A 13,882-nucleotide genomic window follows, 5' to 3' on the forward strand; every position below is an offset into this window, starting at 1 on the left:
ATTACGAGAATTCCTCACACAATAGGGGTGCATTATACTTTTCCTATTTTGCCAGCACTGATCAATGGTAAATCATTTTTAGAAAGCTTGTTGATGGCTCTCAAGCAGACATGCTGACAGTATATTGACAATGCTGTCAGCATGTTGAACAGTTACATTGACAATCTGGTTTGAAGTAAAATAGGGGCTGTTAGTAAAATTACAGTGGCAAAGACCGAGACATAATGTGATGAATTTGTACTGTGCATGGTGGATTACTGTCGCAGCCCACTTATTACTTAAGAAAATGTCAATCACTGCCTTATGAGAGGTTTTCAATGTAAAAGGTAATAGGAAAAGCATTTGTTTAAATGGGGAAATACGCTAGTGCTTGAAGTTAATGGGCATTGTGGTCCTGACCTCCAATTTGGTGTTATAAAATTTTTGCAACTTTTTGAATCGTTTAGCTTTATGGACCACAAGTGACCAAAATAACCGTGGAAATGATAAATAAAACGATAATCTGCTGGGAATTTCAAAGGGTGCTGCAGAATTTCTTTTCATGAAGAAATGGGGAGTTTAAACTGTGAAAGCATTCCTTGCTTTATAGCAAAACGTGATGGCTGTTTTTCACCTTTGTTAAATTATTGAAGTCTGGGCCCACAACACGAAGGAATTCAGAAGCATATGCTGTTGGACCATATTCTAACATCAGGGTCTTAAAGATGAAGGCTTGGGATTTTGGACAGGAGGCAGAAAACCACCTCCAGTGACTACAGGGCACATTATGGCACAATTTGCTTTGAATGTTTTCAACTCTTAGAACATATTTAGACCCTAAAACCACATGTCATGTTTTCAAGCTTGTTATCGCCCCCAGGGTGAAAGTTCTTTCTTACTCTTGGAACAAAAATGGTGCTTTGAGGTACTGCCTGTGGCTCCTGGCTGCTAGGAAGGAAATGGACGACTCTGCCTCAACCAATTTACAGGCTGCTGCAGCAGAAATAATTTTAATAAGAAGCAATGTCTAGACATGGAGCTCTCAACCTGGAGCCATGCAGTGTGGCCGAGATTTAGCTGCTTGGAGAAAGAGTACAAAGATGTTTGCATGGAGGCCTCGTAAATGATAGCCCACAATCACAGAAAAAGGCCATTTGGAAGCACAGAATTCCTAGTGCGGGAGAGGGAGGGAGGAGAGCAGGCCAATCAGCCCATGAAGTTCACGCCGACCCACCTTGCTATCTTATCCCTGTAACCCCACATTTCCTATGGATAATCCACCTGGCCTGTGCATCCCTGGAGACTCCGAGAAATTTTGCATTGCCAATCCACCTAACTTGCACACCTTTGGACTGTGGGTATCCATCACCTTACGAATAGGAACCTGACAGGTTTTGGTCCTGTTTGAGATTCTTCTCCATTCCAGATTGGAAGTGCAATGGAAAGCATTTTATTCATGTCCAAGTACCATGCAAGTCAATAATAATTTAATGTTAGGATCTCCATAGGACAGGTAAGATATGTAAAATGAAAATAGGAAATTACTAGATGTTTTGTAGTTACACATTGTATTGACTGTACTGACTGGAACAGGAAGCTCTTTCACTCTGATTTGTGACACACTAAAGCATACTTACTCATATTTGCCTGGATATTGTCTTTCTGTCGTGCTAACTGTGGCTGTTTTGTCTATTATCAAAGATTGCAGCTCCTGAACTTCAAAACCTGTTTGCAATACCAAATCTCTAATTGAGGCGTCCTCATTACATAGACTCAGTTAATTTGAAACCAGCTAATCGCATAAGGTCAGCCTCAATTCCAACCTTGTGTGTTGCTACATTCAAACCGAAACTTACGTCCTTGATCTGCTAACAAAGCATAAAGCTAGCACTGCTACAAGAAAATACAAAACCAGTAGCACTATTCAATGAGTAGATTTCCAACAAACTCTGAACAAAATTTTCCTTGCGCAAGGTTTGCCACCCAAACTCCATAAAAGACGGTCATAGTGCCACAATTATTTATTTGCAAGAAGGAGGCTGTTCAGCCCATCAAGTTAATGCTGGCTGTATTTGGAGCGTCTCGTTCCTCCCAATCCTTTGCTTTGCTCCCCAGTCTCTTTGTTGCTCAATTTCCTCATGTGCCTCTCCAATTCCTTGAACTCATTGATCGTTCCTGCTCTTGCCGCCCTCCTTGGCAGTTAATTGTCACTCACTGTACAGATAAGTTCTTCTTCACATTCCCTCTGCGTCTCTTGTTCACCTCCTTCTAAAATGTGGTGACCACAGCTAGACATGGCACTGTAGTTGTGCCTTAACTAGGGTTTCACTTCCACCATTGTGCATTGCAATTCTAGTGAGCATTCTGATATCTTGATACAATTGGAGTCTGGAGAAGATCAAATGGATCCTCCTCATTTTTTCGAGTATTTATGGAAAGAGAGTACCTGCGGACTGTGCGACGTTTTGATTGATAGAAAAATGCAAGTGATGTGGACCGTTGAGCACTTGGGAATTCCAGCCAACAGAACGTCTGCTCAAATCTCTGATTGGTAACAGAATGCAGATCATTACATTAGCTCATGTGAGGCAGATGTTCCCAGATGTTGTCTGTTTTTTTCTTTTGGCTTCTTCCACAGAAGGATAATTTGGCTGAAGAAGTTGTGTCAGAGTTTGAAATCCTTTCACTAGCTTGTAGAGGATAACATTAAGCAGGCATAGGTAGCGTAGACAGGGAGAAACTTTTCCCCATAGTAGAAGGACCAATAACTGAAACTGGGGTGGGAGGAAACAGTTTTAAGGTAAGGAGCAGGAAGTTTGTAGGGAATTTGAGGAATTTCTTCTCGCCCAGAAGGTGGTGGGTATGTGGAACTTATTGTCTAAAAGGAGTTGAAGAGGCAGGAATCTTTGAAACATATAAGAACTACTTAGACAAGCAGTTGAAATGCCATAGCATAAAAGGCCGTGCAGACCACGTGCTGGAAAATGAGATTAGAATAGATGGACGCTCGATGACGGTGTGGACACGTTGGGCTGAAAGGCCTTTCTCACGCTATAAAAGCTCTATGACTCCAGTAACCGCAGAACAGAGTATTGGTCAGCTGCTGTGTTGCAAATTCTATTTGACTCAATGCATTATTTATTTTCGTAATGAAATACATTGAGCATCATTTGAATTTCGCCCAGTGGTGTACAGTGGCCCATGAAACAAAGAGTCTAACAAAGAGTGGAAGCCCTGTCTTTGACTGTTGCACATCATTATACATTTTAACTCAAGTTTAATGGGGTAATTCTGATGTAGAAATTTCTCGAGTTCTGCCAACAGGAACTCTAAACAAAGTTGATTTGAAGCCCAAATTGCATGACTAATTCTAACCACATGAGTAGAAAAACCCTTGAGGCAGGTTTTTATTTTAATTTATTCATCAGATGTGGGCATCACTGGCAAGACCCAACGTTTAATACCATCCCTGATTGACCATGAGCAGGTGGTAAACCGCTGTTTGAATCCCAGCTAATGTTTTTAACCTGACAAGTCATGTCCCAGACTGAGATCTGGCTTGATAGGTCAGAATTTGTTTGGTGTGAATGAGATGGTCTGTCATTGAATCATGGCACACCATGCTGCTACTTTCTTTTTAATAATGAAATAGAGGGGTTTTTTATGCAATAGAAATAAAGATAAAATAGAATAAACCAGTCTATTTCTATATAACACATGCTTTCGTTGTTTGAACACATGGTAAAGTTCAATTCCATTAATCCCAAGAGCACTCCTTGACAGTAGTCAAACACCACAGAAAATTCCCTTCTCCAAACACAGACTTGGCTGTGGCTTCAATTCCAAGTTTGGATAATTTGATCACCTCCATACAACAGCATAGACTTTCTCAGCTTCAAATAACCTCTTTTTGGAATTTAGCCAAACACTTCTGGTCTGGAAAATTCAAACTAAACTTGTAACACTACTGTAACCCATTTCTTAATAGCTCTGAACTATCTTCCTTTCTCGGGAGCAATTGTTTTGCACATCCAGCTTCAGCTAAGATTTCTATACTGTTCAACCCAAAAAGGCTTTCGTCACGCTATAGGTGTTTTGTCCTAAGTAAAACAAAAGGAATTTTCTATTTCAATGCACATTCTTTCTTATAAGTCCTCCAAAGTAGACAAATACCTGTTAGCGTCTAAGAATTACTGTCTCTCGTGCTGTTCTTTTAAAAGAAATCACCATGGCAGCAGAAATACTTAGTTGATAATTAAATCCCTTTGGAGATACATACCAAAACCCACATGCCATTTCCTTAAATCCAAACGTTAGAATAAATGTTATGAAATATATAATCGACCACACACACACACACACACACACACACACACACACACACACACACACACACACACACACACACACACACACACACACACACACACACACACACACACTCTCTCTCTCTCTCTTTAGGTTACACTCCTAAAACAAAATTAAAGCACCAGAATTTCTGGAGTAAGACCAAAGTGCTAGAAAAATCCAGCAGCTCTGACAGCCTGTGTAGAGAATGAGGAGTTAATATATTGAGTCCATTGTGACTCTTCCTTGAGTACAGCTGAGCTGCTTCTGAGGTCATTTCGAATGGCAGTTAAGAGTCAATTGTCAAGTAGCTGGAATTATATGTAGGCCAGGCCTGATGAGAGCAGTAGATTTTCCTTCTCTAAAGAATATTAGTGAACCAGACAATATTTTGTAATAAGTCTGTACCTCCAGTATGGACACTAGCTTTTTATTTTGGAATTATTTATTCCAATCTACTTAAATTCCTCGTCTTTGGATCTGATTTCTTTTCACTGGATCATTAATTAAGATTACTAATCCGCAAATGTACGGACTAGTAGCAGGAGTAGGCCATTCATCCCCTCGAGCCTGCTGAGTCATTTAATATGATCACAACTGATCTCATCTTGGCTTCAACTCCACTTTCCACCTGCTCTCCAGAACCCTTCAACCCATTGGTAATTAAAAATCTGTTCTATATCCTCCTCAAGTTTACTCAATGCCCCAGTATCCACCATGGTCTGGGTAGGGAACACCACAGAATCACAACCTTTCAAGAGAAGTAATTTCTACTGATCGCTGTTTTAAATCTGACACCCCTTATCCTGAAACTATGCCCTCTGGTATTAAAAACAGCAAATGCTGGTGATCACAGTGGGTCAGACAGCATCCACGGAGAGAGAGAGAGCAAACTAACAATTTGAGTCTAGATGAAGAAGTGTCATCCAGATTTGAGACGTTCAGTGTACTGTCTCTCCATGGATGCTCTCTTACCCACTGTGATCTCCAGCATTTGCTGTTTTCAGTACAGATTCCAACATCTGCAGTAATTTGCTCCTCTGGTACTACATTGCCCCACCATGAAGAAACAGCCTCTCTGTGTCTTTGTCGATATCCTTTAGCATCTTATATACCTCGGTTAGATCTCTCATTCTTGTGAACACTAACAAGCGTGAACTTAAACTATTCAATCCTAACACAATATTACCCTATATCATTCTGCTCTGCCTACTTGCTTTACAACAGTAGTTCAGAAGTACTTCATTGGCTAAAAGCAAATTGGAACACCCCACCTGGATGTAAGGTGCTATATAAATGGAAGTTTTGTTTTCTCCCTCCTGGTCCTTTGCCCCCTTTTGTTTCAGCTGATTTGCTCCAGCCAGCACGTTTGCAGCTGCTGTACTTGGAATAGCGTTGCATTCGCAGCTGAACAGTAAAAGCAGGAAGCTGACACAACAGGAAGCAGTAGACCAGGTGTTGGCTTAAGGGTTAGTTATAATCAGTGTGGGTTAATCTGATTAGTTGATTTTCTGCTTTTAATGGCAGTGGTTGAAGACCAGCATTAGATCTTAGTGAGCTTTTTATTAAAGTTTTTAGATATTTTAAAAAAATGCACTGAACTAAAATCAACTGTATCTGTACCTGATGGTGAAGGAAAATAAGCGATGATATTAGTGTTATAAAGTGTTCGAGAGGTATTAGTGTGCTGTAGAACACTCTGCATGTAAGAGTGTACAAGGGAATACTTTAAACATAATTTCAGACAAAAACATTCTTTAAAAAGAACTCCTAGCAGGTTGAAATATAGTTGTAAAATTATTGATGAAATATCGACTCCTTTATACAGTTTTGTAGAATGTGAAAGGGTTTCCATTTGGCAACCAAATATTGTACTTGACTAGGGTTTTTAAGAAGTTATTTAATTTGACTCGAGCATTGACAGATTGGAATTGGAAGCAGAAGATGTTTTAAAAATCTGTGGTGTTTTTATTATGAGTGGTTCATTCATGCTGCTGGATAACTCTTCAGCAGGAAGCATTGATTTCAATTAGCAGTTGCAGCATATATGGGTCGCTTTTGGATTTTGTTTAGGTTTAAGAGGGTTTTGGGGGGTGGGGGTGGGTGAGTGCACATCTGTCTGTGAGTGAGCTACATTCTGTTGTGCTCAGGAATGGGGTGTGTGACGGAAACAGCCAGTGGGATCACACTTTTTTTGTGTGTGTGGGCATTTTTGATATCAGTCTCCAATTCCACACGATATTTCTGTCGGTGGCCCAGTGCTCTCCAACGTTTGGCCGCTTCCAGCTTGCTTTGCTTGTAAGGGCAGTTCGTGCATTTGATCTCTCGACAGTGCATTGTATTAAACTCAGGCGCTGCATGTTACACCATGGAGACAACAGGCTGTGTGAGATTGGCTTTTAATGGGTTTGAAATAGGGCCTTTGACAGAGCTGCAAACCAGTATCCTCCCTCTTTTAACAAAGCAGCCCTGGGAAAGGTATTGGGGGTTGGTGGTGGTGGGGGGGGGGGAGGGAGGGGAGACGGCTCAAATTGCGAGTGGTCCTGCTGTGTACAGGGTACTAGTCATGATGCGAGGGAGTCTGTAGTTGCTGATGGATCAGCAGTTTCAGTGGCTGAGACAGGAGCAACAAGGAATTTCTGCGCTAACCCATTCAGCAAAGTGAAACAGTTCTTATTGATGGAAGCGCAAGAGTTTCTTTGCCTTGTCAAATCGCAGGAGGGCAGCTTCCCGAATCCCAAATTAGACCTCATTAAATCGGGCTGAATCGGAATGACAATAAGTTACGAACCTGCGATCGGACTGCCTGTTCGGCGGTGCTCCCTCTAAAGGTGAGTTGTAGACATTTTCATCTCTTGCAAGGAAACGCTGCCCAGCCAAGACCCTCGCCAAACCTTGCAGCGCGTTCACGATCGGGCAGTCTTTCCACCTGCAAAGTCTGTGGAAACACTGATGGTGTTCCTCAAGGGCGATGTTGGAAATCCAGCGGTGGCTAAAGCTTGGTCGTTAAAGTCACACTTACCTGGCCTGCCCTTTTTAACACGAGCAAAGGTTGTTGGCAGAAATGAACCCAAGTTGCCGTCCCTCGGTGGCTCTTAAAGTTCTGTTGCCTCGTCAAAGTGAAAAGGCAGCATCTCCTCTGTCCAGAGGTGTTTGTGATTTGTTTGGGGAAAATGACAGATGCATCACTTTTTTGTCCGCAGCGCTCGGGCATTGCGCTTTTTGGTCTGTCAGAAGCACCCGGAGCGGTGGGCTGTGAGTGTGTGTCATTCTGCTGCTAATGCTGGGGCAGGTTTGTAGTTCGATGGCCCTACAACGTGTCAGTCACGGTGGTGACTTTCCATTTCCTGCTGAAGTCAGTCAGGAAGGCTGCAGGCATTGTGACCTCCGTGTGAATTTGCTGGCTTGCTTTGTTCTTTGTATGAGGCATGTCACACAAAGCTGGAGGGAATGACAGACATGGAAGTGTGCTGGACAGGCATCCTGACATGGCACACTTCATACACAATATTTAAACATTACCAGTGACTTCAATGACTCTGAAGCCATGCTGTTTTATTAAGACGACAATGTTCAATATGACGAAGGGTCTAGGCCCGAAACATCAGTCTTCCTGCTCCCCTGATGCTACTGTGTTCATCCAGCTCTACTCCTTGTATCTTCAATACGCATAACCTGCTTTTGTATACTCTTGTTGCAAGTCAAACTGTATCTCTTTAAGGACACATTCGAAGAAAACGCTAGGTGTCTCCATTAAAACTCTTCATTTTTCTTAGGGCTGCAGATGAGAACCATGGTTATCTTTGTCTGTTTTCTTATTTACGATTCATGTTCAGAGGCTGCAGATCTGCTGACTCTGGAATTTATTTTTTTATTCATGGGATGCAGATGTTACTATTTAGGGCAGCATTTATTGTCCATCCATAATTACCCAGAGGACAATTATAATGCTGCGGGTCATTTGCCACATATAGATCTGACCAGGTGAGGATGGCAGATTACCTTCCCGAAAGGATGTTGGTGAGTTGGTGAACCAGATGGGTTTTTTTCCTGGTAGCTGATTGTAGTGGTTATGTGGCTTTTAATTTTTCTTGAACTGCTTTGTCTGCTATGGTGGAATTTGAAATCATGTCCATAGAACATTAGCCTCAGGTTCTAGATAATTAAATTTAATTTAACCACTATGCCACTGCCTTCTCTCATTTGTGGATCATTTCAAATGACTGGACAAGTTTCCCATCATTTGATGTTAAATTTATCGTGCAGAATTTACCCAAGTATCTGCCACCAAGTGTGCTGTTCAAAAGAACAACCCGCCAAGTATTTAGAATATTTGGGATGCAAAGATACTCCATTGATCTTTGATAAGTAGATTGAAAGTACTTCTGTGATGCGGTTTAAATGTTTTAAGTAAGCTTTCAAAAATGTTTGAGAAATTGTAGTTTGATGGTACAGAACTTGAATATTGCTGAAAAAAAAGACACATTTTATCAAAGCCTTTCATCTTGCACTTCATCAGGGCAATTCTCAAGAATGCCAAAGGAATTGTAACAGAAATTACTGGAGCAACTCAGTTCTGATGAAGGGTCACCAGACTTGAAACATTTACTCTGCTTTCTTCCCACAGATGCTGCCAGACCTACTGAGTTCTTCCAGCAATTTCTGTTTTTATTTCAGATCTCCAACAAATACAGATCTTTGTTTTATTTTGTATTATTGTAACACTGTAAATGTCTTCTGTTTATTTTGGCATTCTTGTGAATTGTCCTGATGAGTACAAGATGAAAGCCTTTGATAAAATGGGGGAGGGGTCTTTTTTCATCAATATTCAAGTTCTGTACCATCAAACACTAATTTCTCAAACATTCTTATTTTTCCTTTCTTTCGGTATTTCTTGTGAATTGTCCTGATGAGTGTGAGATGAAAAACCTTGGTGAACTTTTTAAGCAATGCTCAATAGTTGAGAAGTCGAAGAATTTTGATTGTCACTCAGAGTGAGGTTTGCAACAACCAGGCTGCTGAGCTCATTTGGCTTTAATGGGTGTGCTAACAGTTCAAATTCTTGCCATGCCTTTCATTTGAAATACCATTGCCCTTGGATGATTCTTGGCCGGCTTAATGGATTTTTAATGCAAGTGTGCCACCCATGAGTGATTAGTAAACCACAAGATGGAATGCGTCCTGTTGCCCAATAGAAAGCTTCACCTCAATGAAGCTTCGGACCCAGAGCACCAGCTGATTTGAGTTAGAAAGTGAATATGCTAAATTCCCATTGTGAACATGGATTTGCATTCCATCAGGTCACAAATTACTAAGGTGTGTGTGTGTGCGCTGTGTATTTTTATTTGAACCTAACTAAGAAAAGCAAGATTGTTCCTTTTGGTTGAGCTGAGATCTCCTCCACTCAGAAGCACCAGATGCTGATGCAGAAGGTGACATCTTGAAGAGCTGGCATTCCAAGGTGTTGGAAGTCTGGAGATGACTAGCCCAGCTCGCTGAGAATTGACTGCACTCCATGAGAAAACTTTACGAAAATGACAGATGGGATAAGACTAGCCAGCACATCTATCTTTTCAGTGTTGTTGGGGTGCCTTGTTACAGGTTACAGGCATCAGTTAGTTGGGCAGCTGGTTCGCAATGTACATTGACAGCGACAGCACAGGTTCAAACCCTGCATTGGCTGAGGTTATTGTGAAGACTGCACCCCCTCAACCTCACCCCTCCCCTGATGCGTGGTGACTGCCAAGTTAAATGACCATCAGTCGTGTCTCTCCTATGAGAGAGAGCAGCCACGTGGTTCTCTGGGACTAAAGTGACTTTACCTTCTATGGGCTCTTCTGATGCAGAAGTGCCATTTCCCTGTCTGATGTGAAGATGTGCCAATAGCCAACATTCTAAACAACTCCCTTCCCTTTCTCAGCGCTGAAGTGTCACATCTTCACATTATCAGTCATTTACTTTATGTTACACCTAGGGATGACCAATAAATGCCAGTGATACCAATGTCAAGAGTATGAATAAAACAAAAGAGTTAAGAGCCTGTCAAGGTATGATGTTTGAGGAGAATGTTAAGTATCTGTCAGAGAAAGTGTTAAAATTCATTTGACAGAGATAAATGAGGAGAAACTGTTTTCACTTTTGGAAGAATCAGGAATCAAAGGGCCCAGCTATCAACAACCGAGCCAGAGAATGAGTTGCAGTGATCTAGAATGCACCATGAGGTGGCAGAAGGAGGAGTCAGTTGTAACTTTTAAACATTTAAACGTTTGCAAGCCTTTAAAGAAAGCAGTGGTAATAATTGAATGGCTTGCTCAATGAGGGCTGGCACAGGCATGATGGCTAGAATGACATTGTTATAGGATGTACGATAAACATCTTCTGTTTTGCCGACTGTTTTGCCTTTAGAAATACTCCTGAACTGTCCCAGTGGTGTGCTGTGTTTCCTTGCATCTGGAATCACGGTTGTGACTTCAAGTTTCTGGCTGGAGAACAATGTTGCTACTTGGGGAAGATGCAAAAGCCCTGTAATGTAGAGTCTGCAAAGGCGGTACACACTGGCAGAGGGGCCATTACAGCACATCTGGAGGTGACACTGGAGCTTCACCAAGGGCCAGATTATCTGTGCTCCATCAAGCCCACCCAAGCAGCGGACCCTTAACCAGGGGCACTGCATTGCCCTTTTTTTGCGTGGCTTATGCAGCTTTTGTTGAGTCGCACATTTCGATAGCTGTGTGTCTCTTTTAACGCTCCAGTTTCAGACACCCCAGTGTCAAGGGAGAATGCTTTTTGTTTCTTCTCTGATGCTAATTGCCATGCTGTGTGCTGCTTTGTATGGGACCTGCCCGCTTCTGACACAACACACGCACAAGGACAATCTAAACGTGGTAGCGAGCAATCTCCAGCAAACGAGAGGTGTAAGTGTTATGTTTGTGGAGGTGAGGAAAGGTTGTGTCCTGTCTGTTTTCATGAATTCATTACAAGCCTGCATGTCCCACACTGGGCGATAAGGAAGATTTGTGTGCAAGATTTGAAATTCTGTTGACTTCAAAGTTATAAATCAAATTTAGCTCCTTAATAATACTTTGCCATTTTGGTAGTATAACATGCTTACATCAGATTCAAACCCTCAGATGCTGCTCAAATTCACTTTGGAGTTTCTTGGCTTTGGGGATGACATGGAAAGTCTGTGTTGTGAAGGGGTCATTTTTGTTTAAAAGATGTTAAGATTTGTTTTGCCACAGTATCACCCGTGCCTTTAAAGCCAGGCAATATGTCTCCTCTGACCCCCCCCCGCACCGTTACTTTCCTTCCAGATAGTTCCAGCATGAGGCCCCCACCCCATTAGGCTAAGGTTTCTCATTGGTTGTGCTTGACAGAGGTTTTTGTGTCTCGTTTGTTTGAGTCATGAAGAAGAAGCTAAAGGTCATCTCCATTGTGCGGTTCGTACTGCCTGCTGTATTCAGAGCTCTTTTGTCGCACTCACTGAGCAGTGTTTTTTTTCTTGAATCATATATACCCTTCTTTGTTTTAAGTTTATGCTCTCCCCTCCTGCCCACTTCACGATTAAGCTTGAATCCTGCAAAACGCCCCAGCCTCACCTATGCTGCTGTCTTTCTGAGAGGCTGTTTCCCCTCCTCTGTGATCTGTCTGATTCACTGGGGGAAACAGTGGGGAGGGGATCAGATGGCCAATGGAATCGGGGACACAGGCGAGGCTGTGGATGTACATTGCCTGCCTACATTTTTTTTATTCTTGCTTTCATACCTTGAATGTTCTGATGTGCCTGAACTCCCGCAACCACCACCACCCCCCCCAGCCTTTTGCTTCATCTCTTTAAACCTCCTCCAATCTACACCCCACCCCACCCACAAAAAGAAACCCCAAACCCTCCCTTCCACCAGACAAAAATCTCTGAATGCTTACTGCCAGTGTAAAGTTTGCTGCCTGGATTAATTGTGGGGCTGTATATAAAACGAGCAGCCACTCACAATAGAGGCTCCAGAGTGGACTGCATAATGAAGTTGGGGGGTGGGGTGCTGTTGGAAGCAGAGTTTGAGAGATACTGAGCCATCTCTAACCTAAAGGTTTTGCTAACCCACAGCCCGGTTAAACTGAGTAATTTAAGGAAAATCACCCAGTGTGATTTGAATACTTGCTGGCACTATTTTGTAAAAGTCTGTTAGCCCACCAAGACTCTCCTCCTAATAGTTGTTGCTTTGTTGAGGTGATTGCTGTCACTCTTGCCTTTTGTTGTGTCACTGACGATGGTTTTGTTTCTGTGGGGAGTGACGGTGGTTTGGGGTGGTGTGGAGGTTGGGTTTGTTAACTAAATCTCTTCTGTTTCGTGGACAGGCAGGCCCGTAGCCACAGAGACATGTAACACCAGAACTGGCACAATGAGGCAGCAGTAACAAAGAGACGGGCTTGGTTTATTCTGCTTTGGATAGGTTCTGTCTCTCTCTCTCTCTCTCTCTCTCTCTCTCTCTCTCTCTCTCTCTCTCTCTTTTTCTCCCTCTCTCTTTTTCTTTTTCTCTCTTTCTTTCTCTCCCTCTCTCTCTCTTTTTCTCTCTTCTTTCTCTCTTCTTTCTCTCTTCTTTCTCTCTTCTTTCTCTCTTCTTTCTCTCTTCTTTCTCTCTTCTTTCTCTTCTTTCTCTCTCGTTCTCTCTCTTTTCTCTCTCTCTCTTTCTCTCTCTTTTTCTCTTTTTCCCTCTCTCTCTTTCTCTCTCTTTCTCTCTCTTTCTCTCTCACTCCTCTCTCTCTCTTGTCTCTCTCTTGTCTCTCTCTCTCTCTTTCTCTCTCTTTTCTCTCTTTCTCTCTTCTCTCTCTTTTCTCTCTCTCTCCCCTCTCTCTTTTCTCTCTTTTCTCTTTTTTCTCTTTTTTCTCTCTTTTCGCTCTTTTCTCTCTTTTTTTTCTCTTTTTCTCTTTTCTTTCTCTCTGTCAGTCTCTCTCTCTCTTTCTCTCTCTCTCCTCTCTTTTTCTCTCTTTTCTCTCTCTCTCTCTCTCTCTCTTTTCTCTCTTTCTCTCTTCTCTCTCTTTTCTCTCTCTCTCCTCTCTCTCTCTCTTTTCTCTTTTTTCTCTCTTTTCTCTCTTTTCTCTTTTTTCTCTCTTTTCTCTTTTTTCTCTCTTTTCTCTTTTGCTCTCTTTTTGCTCTCTTTTTGCTCTCTTTTTGCTCTCTTTTTGCTCTCTTTTTGCTCTCTTTTTGCTCTCTTTTTGCTCTCTTTTTGCTCTCTTTTTGCTCTCTTTTTGCTCTCTTTTTGCTCTCTTTTTGCTCTCTTTTTGCTCTCTTTTTGCTCTCTTTTTTCTCTCTTTTTGCTCTCTTTTTGCTCTCTTTTTTTCTCTCTTTTTTCTCTCTTTTTTCTCTCTTTTTTCTCTCTTTCTTTTCTCTCTTTTTTCTCTCTTTTTTCTCTTCTTTCTCTCTGTCAGTCTCTCTCTCTCTTTCTCTCTTTCTCTCTCTCTCCTCTCTTTTTCTCTCTTTTCTCTCTCTCTCTCTCTCTTTTCTCTCTTTTTTTTCTCTCTCTCTCTCTCTCCCCCCTTTTCTTTTTTCTCTCTCTTCCCC

The 13,882-nt window shown here is 42.0% G+C and overlaps 1 protein-coding gene across 21 annotated transcripts in view; it reads left to right on the forward strand.

The window, feature by feature from the left end:
• The window catches only part of zmiz1a (zinc finger, MIZ-type containing 1a), a 467,693-nt gene that overhangs the window by 186,915 nt on the left and 266,896 nt on the right, over positions 1-13,882 (forward strand). Inside the window, exon 1 of one of the 21 annotated variants that reach the window (XM_059640368.1) lies at positions 6,968-7,157. The exons of the other annotated variants lie outside the window; for them this stretch is intronic. The gene's annotated coding sequence lies outside the window, so the exon portion shown is untranslated. Of the gene's footprint in view, positions 1-6,967; positions 7,158-13,882 lie in introns of those variants that run through there. 21 annotated transcript variants of the gene reach the window in all.

Source organism: Stegostoma tigrinum, chromosome 37, assembly GCF_030684315.1.
Source record: "Stegostoma tigrinum isolate sSteTig4 chromosome 37, sSteTig4.hap1, whole genome shotgun sequence".
Classification (NCBI taxonomy): Eukaryota; Metazoa; Chordata; class Chondrichthyes; order Orectolobiformes; family Stegostomatidae; genus Stegostoma; species Stegostoma tigrinum.